The 26,595-nt window shown below is 43.0% G+C and overlaps 1 protein-coding gene across 2 annotated transcripts in view; it reads left to right on the top strand.

The window, feature by feature from the left end:
• EBF2 (EBF transcription factor 2) overlaps positions 1-26,595 on the top strand; it is a 132,934-nt gene that overhangs the window by 72,838 nt on the left and 33,501 nt on the right. The gene's annotated exons all lie outside the window — the stretch shown is intronic.

Raw genomic sequence — 26,595 nt, 5'->3', positions numbered from 1 at the left:
CCTGACCTGCGGGGGTGGCTAATGGGGCTGTTTTTGTGCCGAAACTATGTGAAAACTGCAGCTGTGAATAAGGATGTGTCTGAGCCACAAGGTTTGGATTCATTTCCAGATTCACAAGCATGGGCGTTGGGATGTGAGATTGCAGTCTGAGCTGCTCCTTGGGTTGGATCCAGTTTAGATCCTTGTGTTTTTCTTCTTGAGCTTGTTTTGTGCCCTTCAACTCGCAGCCTAAGCTGGTGGAGGTTTGCAGCCCTGGAATTCCCAGTTTGCTGTCAGGGAGGGCAGAATTGTTTTGGAATCATGAATGTCCTTCCGAGGAGGGGTCTGGGTCCAGCAGAAATGCAGAGATCTCACGTGCCTGGTGAAATATTTGTAGCTTGGATGTTAGAGCAGCAATGCTTTGTCTGGACATGGGGCTTGCATTAAAATTGGTATAATTGTTTCCTGCCTCGTCTCTGCGTGATCCTCGTGTGCTCCCCACATTTTGGAGTGCAGCGTGCAAATTGCAATTCCTGCTGCAGAGAAGCTCTGGGGCTGAAGTTCTGTGCAAAGCATTACTGCCCCAAACAGGTCCCTGGAAATGAGCCTGCCTGCAGCAGGGAAGTGGGATTTGGTTCTTTCCCCAAACTGCAGCTCCATCACATCCCCCCGATTTCAGCAGTTTGGCCAAATGTTTAATTACTGCAATTACAAAAGGGCATCGTGCTGCATGTCAATCATCCTGCTTGGCAAATATTTGCACATAACCAAGATTGAGAAGAAAACAAATATACAGGATGTGCATATGTTCTAATTTCAATGTGAAATACTAATCTTGGAGCCTGTTAATGTGCAGCAAGATTGGAGCAACACTTACAGAGTCTCCCTCTGAACTGGTTGAGAGCTCCTTTTGTTAGCAATGTTAAATATGAGTTCTGTGAGTTTTATGAAGAAAAAGCTCCCTTCTCCAAGTATTTTGACACTTCTGTGATCGTATCTCTAAATTTTGCATCAATGTGATTTAATTCACCAGAGTAGTAGCTGGAAAAAATATTTATTTCTTCCCTCTTGGAATTCTACTGAGTAAATATCCATAGGATCCTACATGCTAAATTATGATAGAACCATATGGTTTATTCCCAACTGAATATAGGACTTCTGAAAAGAAGGACGGTGGCATAATTTTTTTTTCAGTACAACCATCATTGTCTATTTACATCAGTTTCACAAGTATATATTAGGGAAATGAAGCTGTTAAAATATTCCACTTTCTGGTTTTTTTTGAAGGGCCACTGTGGGATGGTGGGAGTCGATTTTGATACTAAGAAAGATGTTTCTGACAGTCGAGCCTGTGAACAAATATGGAAGAAAAATCTAGAAATGTGTGACACTTTTTTTTTGTTGTTGACTGATATTTGATTCTCTGTCGTATCTAATTTTTTTTTTAATCAAGAGACTTCTTTCTGTGCAACTGTTGAAAAATAATCTCTGGATGGTGACACAGTTGCGCTCCCACTCATGTGGCTTTTTCCTCTATTAAAAAACAGATGATGTCATTAGGGTTTCCTTCCTAATTTTCATTTCTTTTAGGTATTTATTTGGTTCTTTTTAGCTAAAGCTTACCAAGATACATCTGGATCAGTAAAATTCTGCACAAGGTTAAGATATGAAGCATCTCAGTGTATTTTAAGCCAGGCAGACTTTTTAACAGCCATGTAGCTAAACTGATTTATTTTTTCAATCTCCTTAATTTCTTTTGACTCTTGTGGGGGGCAGGGGAATAAGCAGAGAGGAAAGTGAAAAAAAATAACATTAACACAAAGGAGCACTTCTTATTAAGAGTAGGTGGGTAAAGGCATTGGAAAAATAATACCTCAAGATGCATTGAAACATTTTAGGGAATTAGGGAATTCTGATCTCCTGCAAAAGAAAAAAAAGGAGGGGGGGGAGGAGAAAATTAATATTAAAGACAAGCTGTGAGTTTCCATCTGGCCTTGCCGCTTTCGACTAACGCTTCCATGACGGAATTCATCTGTCCATCAACTGTCAAAAATTCTCCTGTCAGTAAATCCCTGGGTACTCTCTCTCCAGCCCACCCCACTTAAAAATATTCCGAGCCACAGAGTCCTCCGAATTCCGAATGGCCCCCCTGGCCCCCTCCCTTCCCAGCTCTGCTCTGGCTGCTCCTGAAGTTGTAGGGCCTGGCTGGTTGTTTGTTTATTTATTTACTTCGTTCCTCCTTTGGAACCGGGGTTCTGGGGGGGTGGGAAGAGAATGGGGGAGCCCCTCAATCATCTGGAGGTTAAATTCCCACCAAGATCCTCCCGAGTCTCCCCGTGGCAGGCTGACAGCAGACAGCCCACATCTGTTTTAAAACACTGAGTGGTTGTGAAGTGTGAACTCCCCACTGTTTAATGTAACTACATGACTATTTAATGTACACAGTGGTAGAGCAGCCCCGAATGCCAAACTGTTGTGACATGCCTGAAGGACATATATAAACATAATATACAGTGGTTTATTGTGACAAAGTGCATCTATACCACAGCCAGAGAGGGGTTGCTTTGCTCCTGACTGGAGTCAAATGGGAGCAGAAATACAATTTACCACGGGTTGGATTCTATTTTCTTTTTTTTTTTCATTGCAGGCATAAGACAAATATACATGAAACTTATGTTCCTTAAATAGCGTGGAGTCTATTGAAATTCTCCAAAGGAATTTTATTTTATTTTTTAGTAGAGGATTCAGCCAAATTTGTGTGTTTTATGCTGTTATTGATGGTGGGAATAGGAGGGAAGGAAGCAGGTAGAGAATTTAAGCATCTCCTGTCAGGCTCCATCACTTCACATGGCCCAAAAGTCCCATTTCGTAGTCATGATTAAAGGGGTTACACTTCCCAAAAATTTGTGGCAACTCTAATCTTAACCAGAGTATTGATATTTTTTTTTTCTATTTTTTTAACTAAAAACCCTTTGAAACAGCTGCCTGTTGTAGGGTGGGAAGAAAAGTGGGAGAAACATAAAATCTTTAAAACTACATTTTATTTCAGTGTTTCCCCTTCAAAAAAGTGTTGGTTACTTGTGGCTTCTGACACCTCATTAATCAAGTGATCAGAATTCAGTATTTTACAGCAGCAAACCCAATTAACCTTTGCTAGCTACATAGCAGCCAAAAATAATTTCTAATTGTCAAAAGGGGAAAAAAAACCCACCCCAAACACTGCACCTCTGAAGGATATAAAGATTTAAAAAAGTGAGATTTCTCTTTTATTTTGCAAGCATTTAATCAGGGAGGGATTCTAAACTCTGCACACGTGGGTTTCTTTTTTGAACTTCTGAAAAGAATGAAGAAATTCGGAGCAGGGAAGGTTCAAAGGTTTGACTCAGCTTGATGCAGAGGGCCAGCCTGGAACGTCCCTAAATCCCTTTGGATGAGGGCTCAGGCTCCCCTTCCCGGTAACTCGAGATGCTGTTTGCTAAAACCCTCCCTTTCCCAGCGAGGATGCTGATGGCAGACAAAAGATGATGGGAAAGTCTCAACTCGAAGCGTTTTACTTCGGTGAAAATTTCATTTTCACCTGTCCAGCGCTCTCAGTGCCGCTACTCCCTCTTGCAATGACTTTCCCATCCTGCAGAATTCCCGTCTGGAGCATCAGGGACAGACCTTGGTGGCACTCAGGGAGGGGATTCTGCCAGCTGGGCAGATGAAGTTTCCCTGTTACACCCCAATATCACCACTTCGGGGTTGCTTGTCACTCCTGCACCCCTTAAAAGTAATCCATTTTTTAGTTATTTAGTTATTAGTTATTAGGGCTGTATTTATTGTTCACAGTTTTAGAGGCAATCAGAACTAAGCATTCTTTTGGGCAGCTTTAGATTTTTGAGTGAAGATTACCTTAAAATGTCTTTTAAATATTAATTGAGGGGAAGAATACTGCGATAAATTTTTTGTAAAGGGGAAAAGTTATCCAAACGGTCCTTATTTTCTTGTTATTATTTCTCAAGAGTGAGGATAAAGACTTTGTCAAAATCCTATTGTGGATCTTCAGATATACCAAATTAACCAGTTTTGAGGGAGGAGCCCCCAGTATGCAACCATCTTCTGCTTTCTTATTTCTCTCTCCTTATTTCTCTGTTATTTTTATGCTTTTACATTATTATTTAGTTCTCTTTTTTTGTCGTTTAAGCCATCAGGACATCTGGATACAAAGTCATGCTGAGGTTCAAATCCTGTACGAGCTTATTAATGAGAGTTTTATTGCCAGCTCTTAGTTAATGTTGTGTTGAAATTTTCACTCAAAATAGTAGAGTTCAGCTTGTAAATATTTTCATTTATTCCTGACATTTAGTATGATATTCTTTTTAAGAGATTTTTTTTTAATATGTTAATTACAACCCAAAATTTTATTCAGGCATTTGATTCAAATTTTCAAATGTGTGGACTTACCTTCGAGAAGTATTTCCCATTCTAGTTATTTTTTCCTGAGTTAGATTTCACCAATCACGCTTTTCATTACAAGCTGGGCACCTCCATCCCCACTTTGGCCACAGAGTGCAGCACCAAACTGGGCACAGTGATCACCAAACTGGGCACAGTGATCACCAAACTGGGCACAGAGTGCAGCACCAAACTGGGCACAGTGATCACCAAACTGGGCACAGAGCAGCACCAAACTGGGAGCAGTGATCACCAAACTGGGCACAGAGCAGCACCAAACTGGGAGCAGTGATCACCAAACTGGGCACAATGATCACCAAACTGGGCACAGTGATCACCAAACTGGGCACAGTGATCACCAAACTGGGCACAGTGATTACCAAACTGGGCACAGTGATCACCAAACTGGGCACAGAGTGCAGCACCAAACTGGGCACAGTAATCACCAAACTGGGCACAGTGATCACCAAACTGGGCACAGTGATCACCAAACTGGGCACAGAGCATCACCAAACTGGGCACAGTGATCACCAAACTGGGCACAGTGATCACCAAACTGGGCACAGAGCATCACCAAACTGGGCACAGTGATCACCAAACTGGGCACAGAGTGCAGCACCAAACTGGGCACAGAGCATCACCAAACTGGGCACAGTGATCACCAAACTGGGAGCAGTGATCACCAAACTGGGCACAGAGCATCACCAAACTGGGCACAGAGCATCACCAAACTGGGCACAGTGATCACCAAACTGGGCACAGTGATCACCAAACTGGGCACAGAGCAGCACCAAACTGGGCACAGAGCATCACCAAACTGGGCACAGTGATCACCAAACTGGGCACAGTGATCACCAAACTGGGCACAGAGCAGCACCAATCTGGGCACAGTGATCACCAAACTGGGCACAGAGCAGCACCAAACTGGGCACAGTGATCACCAAACTGGGCACAGTGATCACCAAACTGGGCACAGAGCATCACCAAACTGGGCACAGTGATCACCAAACTGGGCACAGAGCATCACCAAACTGGGCACAGTGATCACCAAACTGGGCACAGTGATCACCAAACTGGGCACAGTGATCACCAAACTGGGCACAGAGCAGCACCAAACTGGGCACAGAGCAGCACCAAACTGGGCACAGTGATCACCAAACTGGGCACAGAGCAGCACCAAACTGGGCACAGTGATCACCAAACTGGGCACAGAGCAGCACCAAACTGGGCACAGTGATCACCAAACTGGGCACAGTGATCACCAAACTGGGCACAGAGCAGCACCAAACTGGGCACAGAGCAGCACCAAACTGGGCACAGTGATCACCAAACTGAGCACAGAGCATCACCAAACTGGGCACAGTGATCACCAAACTGAGCACAGGGCATCACCAAACTGGGCACAGTGATCACCAAACTGGGCACAGGGCATCACCAAACTGGGCACAGTGATCACCAAACTGGGCACAGTGATCACCAACCTGGGCACAGTGATCACCAAACTGGGCACAGTGATCACCAAACTGGGCACAGAGCAGCACCAAACTGAGCACAGAGCATCACCAAACTGGGAGCAGAGCATCACCAAACTGGGCACAGTCTGGGCACAGTGATCACCAAACTGAGCACAGAGCATCACCAAACCGGGCACAGTGATCACCAAACTGTGGTCAAGCTCAGCCTGTGAATTTGGGGCGGCTTTTTCCCTTGTATTTTATTTCTTTTCCCCCTCCTCTCCATGCGCCCCTTCTCCCCCTGCCCATCCCCAGTGCTGCTCCATCCCTCGCAGGCAGAGCAGGTCAGAAGCCCCGGTGCATCTGCAGGAGCCAAACAAATGTGCTTTCTGGGCTGGGGGTGACATGTGTCACCCTGTCAGGGCGGAACAAGGCAGGCAGAGCCCCCAGACAAAGGCGGGGTGCGCTGCCCGAGCCCGAGCCACACGCGGGGCTTTGTGCCGCAGCTGCCGCCGCTCATTGTTCGCTCCCCGCCACCCCTGACAACAGCCACTGCCGCTGGCATCCCACCCCGACATCTGTTCAGCTTTATTGATGCTCTCCTGGAGGAATTCCCAGTGTAAACAGGGAATTCTCCACGGGAACCCCGTGTTGTAAAAGGGATGAGCTGCATAATGCAAAGATTTAACCACTATTTAAAGGTGTGACACTTGATTGAGAGTGACTTGATTTTTTTTTTTTTTTTTTCACTCTCTCTCTCTCTCCCCCTCTCCCCAACCACCTTTAACTGTATTTGGCACAAAATGTCTGGGTTGGTTTTTTAAATTTTTTTTTTAAATTTTTAAATTTTGGGTAGGATTTCTCCTCCTCCTCCTCCTCCTCTTCCTTATTCCCCCTCCTCCCTTCTTTTGTTTCGTTGTCAGGATGAATGAAACCTAGGAAAGGGAGAACACCAAAAATGGAAAATGAAGCAGAAACATTGCAAAGGTGGGAGAGAAAAACCTGGTTTGTGTGGAGAGGAGTCTAGTTACTCCTCTAGAGGCTGTCAAAGCCCACTTACTCCTAGGAGTGACAACAAATGGCTCTTTGTGTCTCTCTACTGAGAATTCCTTCTGAGGGGGCTGGAAACTGGGACAGAATGTTCAACATCCGCAGTGATAGGAAGGAAAATCATGTACTGGTCCATAAAACCTCTTTATTCCTATCTTTCTTTGCTGTTTTTAAAAGGGAATGCTGCATGCTTCCAGATCTGCTCCTGTGGAAAATATTCCACTGGATTTGGGCACCCAAAGAGCAGATCCAAAATGCGTGCCAGCTGATGAGGATCAGCCCATGGGTTGGAATTGGCTCTGGGGAAGGATATCGGATGCTGAGGTGGCCAGAACAGCACGAGGGGCTGGGAATTGCTGTGTGCTCTCATCCAGGGAGCACCACGAGAGCTGGCAGTGTTTGGACTGCCTGATTTGTTAAAATAAATATGTGAAAATAAACGGGGATGCTTGAAATGCAAACAGAAGGTTCTCTACTAATCAGATCAAGCAAAAATGTACTGAAAAAAGGAAAAAAGTCGTGCTACAAAAGTTCTGTAGAATTTTGTAGGATATAAACTGGTATTATTCTGCTGGAATTGCTCTGTAAACCATCATGTCTCAGGCTGGAGATCCAGCTGAGGTTCCCCAAGCCCAAAAACGTAGTTATGTAAATTAACTCTGGATCTGGCCTATAAATCCTCATTCTTTGTTCAATTCTGGTGTATTTTATTGTTGTAAGTTGTGTGTTAGGTATAAATATCTCTGTTATTGGATGACACACAGGTAGAAGAAGAAACCCCCAAACAGTGAAGTGCAATAAGAGACACCAAACCTACACTAAAAATTACACAGAAGGAAATAAAACATTATAAATGTTTAAGGAACAGGAAGAAGGGCTACATTAAAGAGAAATCTCTGAAGTCTGAAAATGTTATATTTAAAATCAATTCAAGGTTAGACTCTGTTAGGCATAGAGAATATTCTGTAGTTATTTTGGTTCTTCCTGGGATATAATCTTCCAGGCTGGAGTTTTTATTAGGTTTATGGCATCACTGGGATGAATAAAGTAATCTCAAACTCATAGCAGGAATGCACAGTCTGCATTGGCTTGGGTTAATAAAAATTTCTGAGGTGGTTGTTACGAAGGAAAGTCTTAATGAAACGACAATGTGAAGTTTTATTGGATTGTCTATAGGTTTTCACAGCTAGTTGTGTTTGTATTCCATAATTCCGTTGGATTGTTTTAAAAATATTGCAAATCTGCTGATAGCATCTAATTTTTAAATTAAAATTAAATTTAAATTGGAAGGATTTTATAGCAATCTCTTTTAGGAAGCTCTGACTAAGTTATATTAGTGCCTTTTGGAATTCTTTCCAAGAATGGGGGTAAATGTCTGAGTTTGTTAAAAAGGAAGAAAAATCCAGAAACGTTCTCCTTCCCTCAAAGCCAGCAGCCAACTGAGCACCTTTTTTTGTGGAGCTGATAGGAAATGTGGGCTGGAAAAGATGATCTTCAAGGTCCTTCCAAGTGGAATCAGTCTGGGATTCTGTGAAATGAGGGGTCTCAGTGACCAGAGGGATGATCCAGAGCCAGCACAAGCCCTTAGCAAAGAGAGGCAGAGCTCCTGAAAAAGAGCAGGACCAGGTCCTGAGGATTATTTTGAAACTACAACCAGGATTGTAGGGAAAGAAACAGGAGACTCCTATTGAAGTTACAGAGAGGTGGGTTTGGTGGCATTTCTAGGAGTGTCTTTAATTAGAATGTCTTATTTTCCCCCTCACTTTTGCTTTCCCCTTGCTCCTGGTAGTGGAAAATCAGGAATACAAACACCAGGGGCGTTGATGGATGGCCAAAGTCGAGGCCAAATCCCACTTTGTGCTTCCTGTACAGCTCAAACTCAAACACAAAGAGAAGTTGCTACTGGAATTCTCCCCAGCAGTCAATCAAGACCACATTTACAATGGAAAATTCGGCTTCCCCTCAGAACAAACCACTGAAAGATTTAAGGATGTAAACAATTCCCTTGTAAGATTTGTCTGGAGCATGAAGTGATTACAGTTTCATTAGAACCTGCCTCTTGCTGGTGTCCTGAAATGCAGCTTTTTTCCCTTACAAGGTGTAAATATTTGGGCAAAATAGTTTTTTTCTAAAACAAAGTTAGCAAACATTCTGTGTATTTGTCTTAATGTGAGAAAAGTGACAGGAATAGTGTGTTTATACACTAAATAAATATGTGTATAGTACCTATATGTGTATGAATGCATATTTGCACTTATCTATTTGGATCCAGGTCAAATAACAGCTGTTATTATTAAGTTCAGCTTTTATTATCAATTTGTTGGTAGATTCAGGCACTATTTAAAACCAAAAATACCCCTCCAAACCAGAAATCCACATCTGAGCTTTTTCCTAATCAGTTCCCTCATTTTGCTAATATTCTAACGACTGTCAATTTACTTCAGTGCTGCCATTTGCAGAATTTTCCAATTAGCAGGAAACCTGTTCCACCTTCTCCCGTAATTACTGGGGACTCGCTTCAGATCAGCTGTGGCCAGACAGCATCTGATGCACTTGATGATGATCTGATGCCAAAATCTGCACTGTGGGTTTTTGTGTGTGTGTGTGTAATTTTTTTTAACCTTTGCATGAGCTGGCACAGAGTTTACATCTCTGTTGTAGGCAGAGAGCTCCCTCAGTAGTGGCATGTGTCAAAATATCCCAATAATTCCCGATAAACACACCACAGTGAGAACACAAATACCAGTCTAGCCATGCTTTGATGGGGTGTGATGGATGCTCGGTGCCTTCTGCTGACACATATCTGTGAAAATCAGGGAAACATTCAGTGTTCCACTCGCAGCAGATGATTTTATTCAAGAAACATCTATTTGGTCACTTTTTATCACCTTTATCTGCTCACACAATGTCCTGACACTCTCTGATATCACCCCAGCTCATCAAAAAGCAATCAACCCCCTTTTTTTTTCTTTTTCCCAGAGCTGCTTAACCAGCTGATATCACAGCCCTAACAATGGAGCGGCAATAACTATTATTGTTACATGAAAAGAAAATATATTTAATAATAAGCTCATTGATTTTTAACAGCATCTCTGTGTTGCCTAATTGATGGGAAGTTGTATGTTTGTGTAGCCAACGGGGGTTATGAATTAAATATGGTCGTCATTCCTTGAGGGATGCATGTCAATGCAAGAAGGATGGAGGATCTACATCTCCCCCAAGCTAAACAATCCCCTTGTAAAAGACACAGGAAAGCCTGGAATGGGAGGAAGGGGGTGGGGTGGGGGGGAAAGGGAATAAAAAGCATCCATCACTGTTTATTAAGTGCTGCTACTTGAAGGTAAAAGGGGTATTGAACTGTTTTCAAATTGCAAGAAATGTAGCTAAGCAAAACATTGATGGTGATATTAGGCTGGTGACAAATTTTATTCATTTGTCCACATTTATTACAGCAGCAGTTTGGGATGATTTATGCCTCTCACCCTCTGAGCATCTCTATGTATGCACACTCACCAAATTTGAGTGTTTTTGAGTAAGAAAACAAAACTCTTTTGGTGACAGTCACGAAAATATTGGGTAAAAGCATCTGGAAATGCTGGATATTAAATTTAAGGCACTGAAGAGGCTGGTGAGCAGTCCTTGGTATAAAACAGGCTCATCTGAAGATGCCTCAAAGTGGGCACTTGATAGAGAATCTCTGGGAACTTGTGCAGACCCAGGCCAGACTGTGCTTAGCTCAGAGGGATGTGGGCAATGCAGGGGGATGCTGAGGACTGCAGTAGTTTATTTTCTGGAGATTTGGAAGATGTTAAGCTCTCTGGAAGCCCGAGTTCCCCAGGTCTTGAGGCCGAAATGTAAATTAAAGGGAAGCTCTGAGCTCAGGCCTCTCCTGATGAGTAACCATAAGCAGAGTGTGGCTCAGTGCTCGTGTGAGCCATCCCCAGTGCCTCACTCACGTGGGTACAGCCTGTCACAGGACCTAAAAACCCCCAGAATGCCCTCCCATGCATTTATTTCTGTGCTTTAATCAGGAGTTTTCTGCAGACAGGTACATTTCTCCCCTGAGGGGGCAGTTCCTGGTCTGTAGAGAACGTGATGGTTCTTATCCGTCACTTTTAAAGTTCCTCTTGCCCAGGTTTTACCTCATTCTTTCCCCACTGTGGGATCATTTTCTGTCTGCTCAGAAGTTCAGCTTGGCCAAAGGAGGCAAAGTTTGGTTGGTATCAGTGGGCAGGAATTATTGGACCATAAAATGCACAGAGAAGGGTAAGAACAGCACAAACTTTCCTGCCCCCAAGGAAGTTCCGAGAGCTGCTGGACCATCCAAGTCTGCGTAGGGCTCTGTCAAAAAATTGTCCAAAAATTTCCATTACCAGGTTTCTGAATCATAAATGCTATTCTATTTTCTTCTGCCTGCTGCTGTTCTGTGGTCAGATCAATGATTTTGCTGCGATTAACGGGGATAACGTGAGGCAGAGCAAAGTTTGGGGTGACCACGTGTGTGCAGGGAATGGAGCCTGCAGGCACAGCTCTGGCTGCAGGAGAATAGTAAGACTAAATCATCACAGAATTTCTGCTAACTTTGATTAAGAAATGGAGCTGTAGCAGTTGTGTTTGTCAGAGCAGGGTTTGTTCTTGTAAACAGCTACGACAAAAACAGAACCAACAGCACTGGGATGGTAATTAAACATCAGAGCCACAGCAAAGCAGGGTTTGAAACATTTAGCCCAAAGTTTAGCCCGAGCAGGGAGTTCCCCTCAGGATGCTACAGGAAAATGAAAACCACCCTCCCAGCCAGAAAAGGAACAAAATGTTCATGGTGGGACAACTGGTTCTGGGAAGGCAGGAGGGTTTATTAACCAGGAGAGTCACAGTTTTGAATCATTTATTGTCAGCTTCACCTCCCACTTCAGACACTCTGAGGTGGGAGCAGTCATTGGTAAAACAAAACTTCTGCTGGGTCCAAGCAAGGCTTTGAAGCTGATTTCCCCTCATTGTTGGGTCCTTAGAGGCTCAGGAAAGGGACTGTTCTGTCTCCTGCTCTTTTTATAACTGCTGGGACAGCCCTGATCCCTCTTTAAAGGTTTTTGAGAGTCTTTCAGTAAAAATAATTCCTGTCACTGAGAGGGAAAGATGTTCACAAGTCCCCAAACGTGGCCAGCCCAGTCAGAGCCACAGGGAGCCAAACCAAACCGTGGCAGGGAATGGGAGAGGAAAAGCCATGTAAAAAAACAATTTCACCTTTTTCCAGAGTTTTGTCCTTTTCTAAGCTCCAAACGGTGCCAAACATAATAACTGCCCTATTATTTTTGCTCAGGTGCTCAGGAATATGAGCTTACTCAACACGGAAAGAAAATGAGCAGGTTTTTATTTTATTAGAAAGAAACGCTCTGTTGTGTGTAAAAGACACTTTCCCCCTAATATTTTACTTGCTAATGGATAAGTACAAAGTAATTATGTAGGACAGATTAAATGGTTTCTAATGCCTCATTTCAAGAATTGTAGTGAATGTTTTCCTAAGCTGTCCTCCAAATCGGTAGTCTAATTAAGCAACAAAAAATTATGTTGCCATTCACTGAATTACTACAAAACCAGAATTTAGACTGAAACTGTTCATTTTTATTTTTTATTTTTTTTGGTGGAAGGTAGAGAGGAAAAAGAAGACTGGAGAAGAGAGGGATTTGGGATCTATTATTAGAGGAACTGATTATTGTCTAAAAATTTTTAAGTGTCTTGGCAGAGATCAGAGTTTCTGCCTTGGCACCCCTTGGTTTGATGATTTCTTATGAGTGGGATCAATAGATTTAAACCCCAAAAGCTGTGGCACGTCCTTGTAGGACAAATATTGAGATGTGCAAATCTTTTAGTTCATCTAGAGTAAACCCTCGTCTTCTAGAAAGAGATGGAAGGTTTTGGTTCAAGAAAACACATTTTGCCAAAATAAATGTCTGTAAAGTCACTTAACACTAAGTCTCCATAGTGAACTGAATTTTTGGCTGTAAGGCTTCACGAGGCAAATATTGCTGTAATTGTCCTACTGAAAAATGATGCACAACTTCCTATAGAGACCTTTCAGAAGCATCTCCAGCACTCCCAGTGCAAACTCAGCTTAGGATGAGGTTTTTAGGGGCTGTTTGAGCTCACAGCTTTCACCAGAGTCAGAATCGTGCACTTCGGAATGAGGAAACTTTGCAGAGTTAATTTTCTTGGTAGCAAAAAAACACCTTTGAAAATCTTCTGGTCTTTATGGAGCATTTTCCCCTCTCCTGCTGGCTCCTTTCAAGATGGATTTTGGGCCCAGTGGACCGTAACTCCTGTAAAATTGCTGTTCCACAGATATTTCAGGGGATACTTCCTCGCAGCTCCAGAGGAGCCTTTACAAGGGATTACATCATGATGTGGAGTCATTGAAATCTGTCTGCACATTGGGGGAAAACTCACTTGTGCAATGGAGTGGAGAGGGAATAGACAGGAGCTGATTTAATGGAGGAAAGTCTTTACCTGCCCCAAATCATTATAATTTAATGATTTAAATTATTTCACACAACTTCTGTGTGACTGTACATAGCTGAGAGTATTTGAGAAAATCAGGGAAAAACCCTGTATGAAACAGCAGAAAGTTCAACCATCACAATGCTTTCACCATTCTCAGTCACAGCAGTGGAATTTAAGAAGCGATTTTTAAAAATCAATTTATCAAAGCTTCTTCAGACCTGCGCATTGTATTACTTCCTCTTATACTGACTTGACTTGAGTGAGGTTAAGGTTGGTTTTTAGAAGGTTCTAATTAAAACAAAATGAGAGTTTAACAATGGAGGCAAAAAATCAGGACAGAAAATTTCCAGTGCTTTGAGTAGAAGCCACATTCCCTCAGACCGGAAATTTCACAGTCAGTCTTGAAACCTCAAATCAAAGCAAACCTACTTAGGCTCAAGCATTTCATTTGGGAGCCTCAAAAAACCACCCTTGCATTCAATGAGCTTAGTGAGAGGGTCTACAAAGTGGAGAAATGGGAATATTTAAACATTTATTTTTTATTTATTTATTTATTTTTTTAAAATCAAACCATACGAAGAAACAAAAGCTTCTACAAGGGCAAAGCTCAGGATCTATTTTCCTTTACAAGTTCTGCGCAGTTTGTGTCAAACCTTGCTCAGCATCTCTCTGAGTGTCAGGGATTGCATGATTTAATGTTTTCCAACAAGCTGCACTCCTTCCTTCCCCTAACCCATCCTGGCACTGCAGGGACCGAGTCCTGATCCAGTGTCTCATCCTACAAGTTCTCCCTAACGACTGCGCGACTCCCATTAGCCTTCCTTGATGTCTATTTACCATAGCAGCTTCTCAATTATTTAAAATGTAAACATCTGGATTAAATAAGTGAAGAAAACATCCAGCAAATGTTTCACGCACTCAAAAAACTTTTCTCCAGGAATTATGGCTGCGGTAGAACTTGGGAAGGGGGAAAAAAATTCCAAAATTCACTGCAAGCATCAGGCTCTCGGTACACCAGGGACGTGGGCAGGAAGTCCTAAAGTTGGAAACTGCCAAGAGACCTTTATTGAGTGGAGGGGGTGTTGTGATGATGCATCTGGAGCAGTACCTTGTTATTTAAGGCATCCAAACAGGAGGATTTTCCAATCAAGAAGCCAACTGTTGGCTGGCAATCTGTGCTCCCGTGGATGTGCGTGTGCCTGCACATAAAACATGTAGTACGTGTGCACAGAAATATGTTGGACATCTCCAAGAGATAAAGTTGGTTGGCTTTTCTCCCTGAGAAGTCTTTCAAGCTCAGTTAAAAGCGGGTTTGTGTCCAGCTTTGTCACTGCAGACTCTCAACAGAGCCTCATCAACTTTTGCAGCGCCTCCTTCAGCACCAGCCTCAGTCCCTGGGATCCCCACAAAATAGGGGGGAATGTCAGGATTTGAAGTGAGTGAAGAATGTGTTTGGAAATATCTGGAGCCCTCACATGAGCTTATTGCTCTGCTCATAAACAGAACCTTCCAGAAGTCTTCCCTTAATGGAGTTAAAACCAACCCCAAACAACCCCATGTGGGAATGAGCAGCTCTGGGAGGGCTCCTGGTTACTTTGGGAGGCTGTTGGGGGTCTTGGGGGTCTTTGTCCATCACTGGATGGAGCTGTGTGATCAGAAAGTGCCTGGGAATACAAAGGTTGGTCACTCGTCCCAAACTGCCCACAGTGTTCAGCCTCCTGCAATTCCCCTCGAGGAGATGCTGAATTGTGGAATATCCTGAGCCCGAAAAGACCCACTGGGATCATTCTGCCCAGCCCCTGGCCCTGCACAGACACCCCAAAATCCCAGCCTGGACATCCCTGGAGCACTGTCCCAACGCTCCTGGAGCTCTGGCAGATTTGGGAATGTGCCCATTCCCTGGGGAGCCTGGACAGTGCCAGCACCCTCTGGGGAAAAAACATTCTCCAAAATTCAACTTAAACCTGCCCTGGCACAGCTCCAGCTGGTCCTGTCCCTGTTCCAGAGAACAGAGAGGAGCTGCAGACCCCGATGAGTCTCCCCTCAGGCTCCTGTTCTCCAGCTGAACAATTCAATGCCCTCAGCTGTTCCCCCTGTGGCTCCCCCAGACCCTTCCCCATCCTTGTAGGCCCCTTTGGATATTTTGAGTCCAAAGCCAGGTGTGTAATCACCATGGAAAAGGGGACCAGGAATGGGATAGTTTTTGTGTTCAGCATAAAAATAATAAGTTCATCTGCACTTTCAATGGGTGGAAGGTGAGGAGCTGGAATTGCCAAGTGTTAATTTTGGGTCTCTGATCACTGAGAAGGTCAGGAAGCGATTTCTCTCTGCTGTTAACATCGCTGCACAACCTGTGAGTGGGTGCATGTGCACACGTCAGGGAGAGGAGTGGAAGTGAAGCAATTTCTCCTGTAGCAGAAAGTATTGGCCAGGGCCAAAATAATTTACTGCAGCCCCAAGATTCCAGCAAAGGGACTGCCCAAGTGCTCGGATTTTACCTTGCTGGGATTTCTGGGTGCCCAATTTAAAGCACTTGTAAGGAGCGTGGTTTTAGTGATGTATTTCAGGAATGTTTGGGCTTTTTTGGAGCTGAGATTGGGCACTTGAAGTTGCTCTTCTTGCATGAAACCTGTTCTTAGAGCTTGTCCTGGTCTTTCCCACATCTTCCTGCTTTTTCCTACAGCTCAATCTTGAAAAAAACATATCAGCTTTCTTCACTGATACCTCACCTCTTTGCCAGTTAACAGGGTTTGTACCCAAAATCCTGCTGCTTTTTTTGGTCTCTGTATGTTCTGCATCCAAGGGTACTGAAAAGGTGAATTAATTTTGGGGGCAGTACCCAGGGATGAATGAAATGTTTGCAGTACAGGGTGGGATCACTTTAAATGTATTCATTTTTTTACAGGACGTAAAATATTTTCTTGTTCCTCTTAAACTCAGGATGGTGCTTATTGTCTAAAATAATAAGTCTCTAGGAAATGAATGGATTTCTGGGGATATATGTTAAAATATAGAAAAAAGGTGAAGTTTAGAGTTCAGAATTTTTCTCTTGAAAGCAAAATTGCATCTCCATACACACATACACAATCTTTATCAGGAGTTGAAACAACAAAAAAGTGAAAAATCATTTCAGCTGTGGCAGATTCCATGGCCAGAGAACTGGGAAATGGTGGGAAGCTGTGGCCATCAGAAACCTGAAAGACGTGGGTGTTGATATTTGGGGTTGGCCTCACGCTGTGGCTGCAAAACTTCTTCTTCTGACAAAACAGGAATAGCTTTAAAGAATGTCAGGGACTTGCTCGTGTACCAGAACCATGGCTCTGGAGATACAGATTCTATTTCTGCCTCAGCCACGTGACATTTATATCTTTGGGCCAATTCATCCATGGTTTAAAAAAAAAACAATAAGCGCAGGCAGAAACGTGGAGGGAAAAAAATACAGATCTAATCCTGATTTTTTTTTTTTTAACTCATTACATCTTTTCTGTCTGCTGAGTTGAGGTATTGGAAGGCAAGAAATGGAGATGGATGAGGCAGAGAGATGTTTTCTTTGTTCCTCTTTAACTTCCTTTGTCACCTGGTGATGTGTCCAGCGGTTGTTAAGAAAACAACATCTATTGGGGTTGTCTGTAAATTTATAACACAGAATTGTTGGAATTGTTCCACGCTCAGTCCTTCAGTCCCGTGGTGATTTCATGATATTGCTGTGCTTTGGGACTGGACAGGATTCCAAGAGTGCAATTTTTCTGTATTTTTAATTTCAAGATGATATTTCTTCCCCCTTTGTTCAACATTTGCCATTCAGAGCACCTCTCTGCTCTGAGGCAGTTCTGATGACAGCAGAATAATTTTCTGTCTTCCTTGGGCCAATAAAGTTGTTTGGCTTGATTTTTATTTTTAAAAAAAGAGTGATTTCCTGTGGACTGTCCAGTAGGAAATACTAGAAAGAGGCTTAGTTGGCACACAGTGCCAAGAACTTGTCCTGTTTAAGCTTTTATGTTTTCTGTTTATGCAGAACCCGGGTCAATTTAAATGATACATTTATCTGAAGAAGGGCACTTGTCCAAGTTAATAAAAAATAGCAAACTTCAGGCAGAAGTGCCTGATGAGGATGTCACATGCATTGTTTGGAGCAGACAAGCCATGCTCAAAAACTTGAAGTGGCTCAGTAATTTCCTCTGATAAGAACTAATTTTTTTCTTGCTTCCTTTGCTGGGAATCGGGAGGTCTTGTCACAGATTTTGCTTACTCACAGCTGAGGCAAACACAGAGTGGTGTTGAATTTGAAGAGGATTGAGGGAAAGACAAAACAAGAAGTAGAGCTGAAATGCTACATCTCAAATAGCTAAATAAATACATGGAGTGAGGCTCCAGACAATGCTTATAAATAAAATACTCATATTGTTGTGGCCATCCTTGTTTGCACAACATCCTGTGACGTTTTGGATCTCCCTCTTCCCCTGCATGATTATTTTAGAAAGATATATTTTAGATCTTAAGACTGGGCTGTTTTCAGCACAAGGGCTCTTTCTGCATCACTTTGTGGCCTCTAACCCAGCCCATTTAAACCTGCTGTGGCACGTGCCCTTCTCCGCAGCTCTCCAACAGGAAAGCACAACCCTTCATTTTAATCAGCGGAGAATGAATCCAGTGCTAATAGCACTTAATTGTTTCTCTAGAATGCTCCCGCTTGGTTTTGGCAGCGGGGATGAAAACAATTCCAAATCCCATCAAAGGAGCTGATCCACACCCAGCACGTCCAGGGTGAGGGCTTGAGAGACAGCGTGGGGTCGTGCATCAGAGCATCTCCTGATCCTCCACCAGCTCCCTGCCCTGCTCACTCCATGATCTTGGAAGGTCTGAGGGGTAAAAGCAAAAAAAAAGAAAAAAAAAAGGAATAAAACAGACACAGAAAATCTTGGTCCATGCCCCTGAAAATAATGTGCTGACGGTCTCTTCAAGCACACACCTCTATTAATCTTGACTTTCTTGAAGCCTGCCCGCTAGTTTGAATTTGTATGCGACATCAAACATACCTTTTCACATATGTTCTTTCCAGATTTTTTTTAACAGTTACTTAGCAGTTTATAGAAGGAAGTGAATGATCTCATCAAGCTGCTTAGAAATTAAAAAAAAATCTGTGCTTATTAATTATGCAGGATTAGTCTAATTATAATTCAGCAAATTAATTAGCGACAGAAGGTGTTCTGAAACATTGGAGTACATTTGCATGTTAAATGGAGAGGCTAGTCTGTAATATATGTAAATTTATGCATGGCTTCATAGTTTAATTTAAAAATTTGCAGCTGCATATGGTATGGGAGCAGGTGAAAAGTCAGTTTTAGTTTAATGATGCTAACAAACATTGGATGCTGTCCTGTCTTAGGGAAGGAATGCGCTGAATGCACCCCTATCTGCCAATCCATAAATCTGTCACAGGAATATAATGTTACACCAATGTTCGGATTCAAGGTCATCTGTGCCCAGACCCAGAAGTACAATAGGTGCAAATCTACCCTCTGAACAGCCCTGGAGAAGGGGGGAGGCAGAATGTGCCTGGATGCTGAGCTGCTGGGATGTAAATCTGCCTCTTTAGCACGTTTATTCCACACAAACCCAATTTGGGGACAGAGCCCGAATGAGCGAGAGCTCTGAGCTGAGCCAGATCCACTCTGGCAGGTGTAAAATGGGAGCCTAACCTTGGTTCCATCCCCAATGCTCACATCAGCTCTGTGCTCTCCTGGAGTCGCTGGGAAGTTATTTCTGAGTTCTGCGTTATCTGCAGGGTCGGGAGTTTTTGTGTGCCGGGCTCTGCCATCTGGCAGCAGCAGTAAAAACCAGCAGAGCCAGCAGAGAGGGGCCACTGGTGCAATTGGTGCTCACTGCTCAGCCTAGCATGGCTCAGCAGGCTGGGGTTTTGGAGAGACATGGGCTGGGAGGATGGAAGAGCCACAAGAGGAAGGAATTGCAGGTTTTCTCTCTGTATAGAAAAACAAAATGAGTGTGGACTGGGGTCTGTGCTCATTTAGCGCCTCTGCCAGCCTTTCTGGGATCTGCAGGGTTTGCTAAGGAGGCTGGAGATAAATCTGCACCTGTGTAGAACTCAGAGGATGAGGTGATACCAAAAATGACTGGATTTAAGCAGGACTGCAGAGTATCCTTGGGCCTGTGACACAGCCCAGCCCCAAATCTTGCGTGTGCTGCTGAGGCTGGCAGGAGCGTAAAGAACAAGAGTCCGGCCGTGTTTTCCAAACCCTGCTGGGTGTTATGTGTGGAGGCAATGAGCTGAATGAATTTTGTGTCACTGGTAAAAAGAACCAGTTAAAATCCCAAGAAGGACTGGGATGCAGGAATGGGATGTGGCTGCTGCCTGGAAGAGCAGCTGGCTTTGTTCTATGGGGCAGGTCTTGATTTTCTCAGGAAAAATTGTGCCTTGACTTCCCCGTCCCTGAGATGCACAAATGCCTTCCCTCCCCGCTGTCCTTTGTGTCTCCTGTCCCCAATAACAATTTCACAACGTGCCCAGCACAGTTGGAGCCCACAGACACCGTAATAAACCAGGGAATATTATCTGAAGGTCCCTTTCAACAGCCCGTCAGCCCAATCCTCTCCTCTATTACCTCCCTGCCTATTGACTCTTGATTATGCTCTGGCATTTGGGCCCGTGCCAAACAGAATGAATAATATGGATCTTCCAGGATAAATAAGCTTTTACCCATTGTCTTGGAAGTTGCTGGAAAGTTTTGGTGTAGGAGTAAAGGGGAAAGCCCAAAGGAAAAAGGGAAAACTGCTCAAATTGCAAAGAGTCCTCCAAAGACTTTTTGGAGAACAATTGCAATTACAAACATGCTGTTACTGTTGTGTTTCATTTTCAATTCGAGCCCATAGAGTTCAATTATTATTTTCATTAATGGTGTCAGGTTTTCATCAGAGTGCACAAACAAGGAGGTTTTCCTTGGAGATTTTGGTTTTTTTTTTCCCCCTAGCAAATGTGGCCATGGGAAACAAGAGCATTGAGCACCGAGAAATGACTGCCCGGGTACCCGGCAGGGCACTCTCGCCCAGCTCTTGTTTCTTGAAAATGGAATCATTTTACAACAGAAGAAGCATTTATTTCCCAAATAAAGCATCTATGTCCCAAAGAGCATGAATTGCAGTTGTGGGGGAGTGTCCCTGCCCTGAACCAGGGGGACACAATCATCTTCAGAGACGAAAATGGCGAAACGCATCGAAGATTCACAGCAAATAAATATCAAGTTTCCTGACACGTCTGGAGGTCAAGTGACACATTGCAGGTTTATATTCAGTTATTATTGGTTTGAAATTAAGCTTTTTTTAAAAAAAACAAACCAAAACAAACCCACTAGATAAAGAGTGGAGAGAAATGTGTTGTTCCAGACTGCAAAGAAAGGGGATATTTGAGGAGGAATTGTTCTGTGCCTGAGGGAAAGGACTGGGAGTTGGACATGGATCCATTGCTGTGGACTTGTGTGCAATGTTCTCCTTTGATCCATCTGAAACATGGGATATTTTCACTCCATGTCTTTTTCAAGCCATTGTAGAGAGTGTAACCTACCCGAGTGTGAGCAGGACATCCTGGCATAGCAAAAAAATGATAATTAGAGGCAGTTTTATGATGGGTTCTGCCATGCTGTAATTTTAAAGTTGATTTTTATGTTGATCAGATCTCTTGGGCTCCCTTAGTTGACTCCCAACCCTGTTTTTGTTCCTTTTTCGCACCTATCTCCAACATTGGCTTTTTTGAACCCAGGTTCAGAGGAAATCAGACACTTCTGCCTTCCCCCAGTTGGGGGGAATTTCAGGGATTAGGCCCTAAATAATATTCCCACATCGAATCTTAACTTTAAACCTAAAATCTAAATTGGAGCGAGTGACTGCAAGAAAAGCCACTTAGGAAAAAAGTGTAACCAGACTGAAGAAATTGCTTTGAATCAAGGCAAGAGGATAGAGAAGAGTTTCTTGTTTGTCCCATCAGGAAATGAGGATTTTGCTGGGTGTAGGAATAACAGGCATAGCGTTAATCTGCTTTCTGGTTCGTTTTTGTTTGTTTGTTTTGTGTGGGGTTTTTTGTGAGTGTGTTTTTTGTTGGGTTTTTTTTTGGTTGGTTGGTTGGTTGGTTTTTTGAGCAACTGGAGTTTTTCTATTAAAAAAACCCCAAGTGACAAATGAGCAGCCAACTCCTCTTCTCGTGGCCGAGGCTTGGGATCTCATTGCTGACTCCTGCTCCCTTCTCTCCCAGTGAATCTCTGACAGACTCAGAAAAGTCTCCTGACCTACATATGTTGGTTTTCACGTTTGTTAAACTGGGTTCACACTTTATGCACAGGAGTTTTGTGAAGATTAATTAGCTGCTGTTTGTGGAGTATCACATAAATACTCTGGCTCACTGCAATAACCCCCCTCATTTCTCACACCGTGGAAGGTGTACGTTCATTTAAAGCGCCTTTGTGCACTGCCTGATCCCACACTGACTGTAACTGCTGCAAAAAAAAGGGGAATTTTCTCATCAGCTCCCTAATAATACACATAATAGATCAAAATTACTCCAGAGATAAATATTCAGATTACAAAGAAGACTTCTACCGTGATATTCATTAAAATCAGGATGGTGATATTCCATAAATGCAATTAATTGATTTGAAACAGCGACCTGCAAACCTGGCCCTTGGAAGGGAAAGAATGTGAGGCTGTGTGGGGCACTGGGCAGGGTTACTTGTCCCACTTCTCTCAGAGGTTGCCATGCCAAGGCACACACAGGTGACCTGAGGGGAGGATCTGACTGATCCAGAATTCCCCTGCTCTGATGCAGCTGGAGTCGGGCCCTCACTGCAATAACAACACTTTTGCAGTGCACAGGGTATTTAAATTTAATATTGTTTAACCACTACTCATAATAACAACTTCTGGTTTTTTTGTTTTTTCTTTGTTCCCTTTGTGACTTTTTGGAAGCACTGAATAATTTAAGCAGAATTGCACCGTATCTTTTTATTTCCATTAGATTTTGGAGCACAGGATTTGCTGGTAAGTATAATCAGAATTATCCCAGACGGTATGTGTGTTCCAAAAAATGACTGATGCCACAACTCCAAATTCCACAGCAACCCCAAAAAGCCAGAATTACTTGCTTTACAAGGGAAAATTTTTAGGTGTATCCAGCATTTTTAGGTGTATCCAGAGGCTGTTCCCAACATACAGCCAATGTTGGACCTCTTGATTCTATACCTCTATTTTAACGAAGCATCAACGGTGGATAAATATTATTAATTGATTGCCTGATTTTATTTTAAATTACACCTTCTGCTGCACGTGGGACTGGGCTTTGGGGCTTCTGCCTAGTCCTGCTGGATGCACCAGGAGGATTTTTCTGACTCCAGCAGGATTTGATGAAGGTCAATTTGATTGTTCTCACTCATCTGAGGTGGACAAACATGCTGGGAGGTGTGGAACGCAGATTTCAGTTCTAGCCAGGTCCAGCACCTGCCAGTTTGTGCATAGACCAGGTGGGACTGTGGGTCAAAAGCTGCTTTGGAAACTGATGCAAGACCTGGTTTAATTTGCGCTCAGCCTTTCTCCACGTCCAGGGAGAGCCCTGTGAAGCCCTCAGCTGCGTTAGGAGCTCTCCTGGCGCTTCCCCAAGGACTGCTTGAGGTAGCGCAAAAAAATGGCTGAGATAATTCAGCTGGCTTGGGGCTGAAGGGGAAAAGGGGAACTTCAGAGTCCCTCAGCTGAGCTGGCCTGGTGGGAGCTCCCAGCAGGAGGAGCAGTGACTTCTAAAATAGCCCTAGAAAGAGGGAGGAGGATTGAAGGTGGCATTTCGGAGACCTCTCAAGTGCATCATTCTGTACCCGGTGAGGTCAGTGATGAGACAGAAACAGGAACAGGAGTGTGTGCTTATATCTTAATTAGTTTTATGCCTGGGCATTAACTCAATCTGCTTTTCTATAGCAATGCCAGAGTTTTCAGGGGTAGTTATTGAAATAACTGAAATATTGAAATACTGAGATTTTCCCCCAGCACCCTGAAATATTGAGAGGATGGGGCAAGGTCCCTTTGCTTGGCTGGAGCCAGAGTCACCTGCTAAACTCCCACCTAATTCTGTCCTTAGCAAGGCCAAAGATTGGCCAAGAAACATCAAAATCAGCTCATTTTTTTTTCTAATTGTTTTGTAAAAATTATTATTATTTTTTATGTATATATAGGTTAAGGTCGAACACTGGCTAAAGGGTCTCATTTAAAGAAATTAATAAAATCCTTCTGCAATTCTCCTGCTACCCCTAAATCAGCCTCATTTAGTGCTAAACCTTCCCTCCTCTATGCTCCCCCCAAGTCATTTTTATTCTAATGCTGCAATAAATATTAATGCATTTCCCAGCTGCAACCTCTTAAAAATATATAGATATATATTTATACGCACACATATATATGTATATATAGCAACCTACCAAATACTTCATGCAGGTGCCCACTTGCAGCTCAAATTTGACTGGGGGAACTCTGAAAAAGAGAAAAAGAAAGATGTGGTTCAACTGGGGGAAAAAATATATATAAAAATCCCTGTGTGTGCAGCTAAATGAAATTAAATCTAAATTTTGGGGTGATGGGAGGGAAATTGTCATAGTGCAGCACATCCAGTGACCTCCAATAAGCATCTTAGCAAAAGAAATATGAATATTGCCACGATGTTTAAGTGCTGACAGCAAACCCAGCACTTTCTGAAGTGAGCGAGGCAATTTTGTGATGTCTTAAAGCAGCAAAGATTTCAGCCTTTTGAGCTGTTCAGCAGTTGCAGAAAGTCAAGGCGCCTCTAAGACACCTTGGGGGGATCCCCTGCATTGCTGGGGTTCGATATCCCGGCCGAGCCCCGCGGGTTTGGATGGGTTTGGTGCAGAGCACCAGGGGAGGACAGGGAATGCTCAGCGCTGCGGCAGCTCGGGGAAAGGGGAACTTTTGTTTTCTGTGGTTTTTTAATGGCCATTGCCCCCCTCAACACGAATCAGGCCGCATTTAATTGGAATCCAGCTCCATTTTCAAGCTGGTTTGTGTTCGCTGGGGGTCTGAACCCTGACTTTCTGCAGGCATTTAGCAGAAAAAGGGGATTTTCTTTCCTTGCTGCGCCGCGTTGCAGAGTTTGCTGGTGGATGCTGTTATTTGGAATTTTTGCCTCTCTGTGTCTGCCTTTTAGGGGTTGTGACTGTGACAGTCCCCCACGATCTGGGCTCTTCCCAAAATCAGCCCAGCTGACACAACAAGTTTTCTCCCAGACACCTTTCCCTGCTCATTTTCCTCGTTCTTCCGTGTGTGTTGATGGTTTTTCTCATCTCAATCAAAAGAGATGCAAGCATTAAAAAAAAATTATAAAGTAAGCTGGCCATCTTCCTGCTTAATTTGTTTTATATTTCCTTAGAAGTAACAACCTGTGGATTTTTTTTGTTGTTGTTGTTGTGGTTTTCCTGCAGAATGATCAGCCAGCTGCTCAATGATTTTCATGGAAAAGTTCCTTGCCTTGGTTCATTTTATAATTTGGTTCCATTCTGGAGCTTTCCTTTGCACAGGCACATCTCCTATAAGCTGTTTATATATCTGCAAATATTATTTTGTGTATCTCTAAGAAGAAGGAAAGAGAAGAAAGAGTTTTTGTGAGTAACATTTGTGCTGATTCACATTCCTGTGAATCTCCCAGGGTGCCTGCATGTGGAGGATTTTTCCTTCTGAAAACGTTTTTGGGGATAAAATCTCACCAAATCTTTCATATAAAAAGAAGTCACAGGTTTTAGCATGGACTCAACAGGACTTATTTAATAAAATATATTCAGTGCTGCTCCCAAGGCATGAAATTCTGTAGGATTTTTTAGTTTGGAAGACACGGAGGTGCCCAGGGCTCTGTTGGCAGGAGTTGCCCTCTGAGAACTGAGCACTGACACCTCTTTCCTGCTGAACTTCAATGTCCTGCTGAAGGGAGATCTCAAATGAGAATGAAATAGGGAGAAAATAACACTCTCACCTTGAGAAAATAGACATTTTAAAAAGATCTAATATATTTGAGAGAGAATTTAAGAAATGATAGCTAAAAAATTGGACATTTTAATTGGAAAGGGTCCCTGGCAGGGTGGATTTTGTGGCAGTGGTTTCACATGGCACAATCTGGGTCTTTTTTGTGGCTGAGGTTTGCAGAGGGGTTTTGTTTGTTCGAGCAACATGCGAATGGATCCAACCCGTGGTTTTTCCTTTGCATTCTGGGGCAGATGGAGGAGAAATCTCGTGGTGGGAGTAGTGCAGAGAAAGTGGCACTAACAAGGGAGAGCAGATTTTTGTGTTATTGTCTTGTGCTGGGGCTGGTTTGGAGGGTGTTGTTGGTAAACCCAAGAAATATCCATCTTTCTCCTTTAAAGTTCTAATTCAAGGCATGAATGTGTGAGTTCTGAAGGGACTTAGGGACTGCGGTAAAAAATCGTTGTCATAGTAACAGAAAGGGAAATAGGCCTGGCTCACCTGGGACTTTAACTTACTGCAAAAGCAGATTTATTTTTTTTTTTTTTTTAAAGAAAGCACTCAGCAAGAGAAATAAATAAATAACTTGTTCTTTGTATTCAAAATCAATTCTTCAACTATTTATTTTTCTTGCACCCGAATCTTTTTCCTTCTAAATCTATCTCAAAGTCTTTGATTTATTTTTTTAATTATAATTGTTGCAGTTAAACCCATCTTGTCTGACAAACAGAAATGGAAATAAGAATCACAGAGAATATTTTCACTTGCAACAGAGGATGCCAAAAAATTTCTTGCTTATTCCTGAATTTTGAAGACTTGTTTGTTTTGTTTTTAATCCAACCACCGTGGCTTTTCACACAGTTTCTTTACCTCTGAAATGTCTGGATTCGGTCAGAAAACAAAGGGGTGAATCCTTTCCTCCGTGGGTGCAAGACAAAATTTGGTGGAACAGCTTAGGGGAAAATTCCTGCTTAATATTTCTAAACTGTAAAATGTCCATGCAGCATTGGGTGAGTCACCAAACAGGCTGGAGATGCACCTGGGGTACACAACAAGCGAAACTCTACAGAATAATAAACCATATGAAGATGGGTGTATGTGACAGGGCAAAAATAATTGGCACGAGAACTTTGTGGGATATTAATGGGTTTATCTGCTCGGACAGCATGAG

The sequence above is a fragment of the Cyanistes caeruleus genome, chromosome 29, assembly GCF_971803275.1.
Source record: "Cyanistes caeruleus chromosome 29, bCyaCae1.hap1.1, whole genome shotgun sequence".
NCBI lineage: Eukaryota > Metazoa > Chordata > Aves > Passeriformes > Paridae > Cyanistes > Cyanistes caeruleus.
The sequence above is the reverse complement of the archived record's forward strand: the minus strand, read 5'-3'. Positions and strand labels throughout refer to the sequence as shown.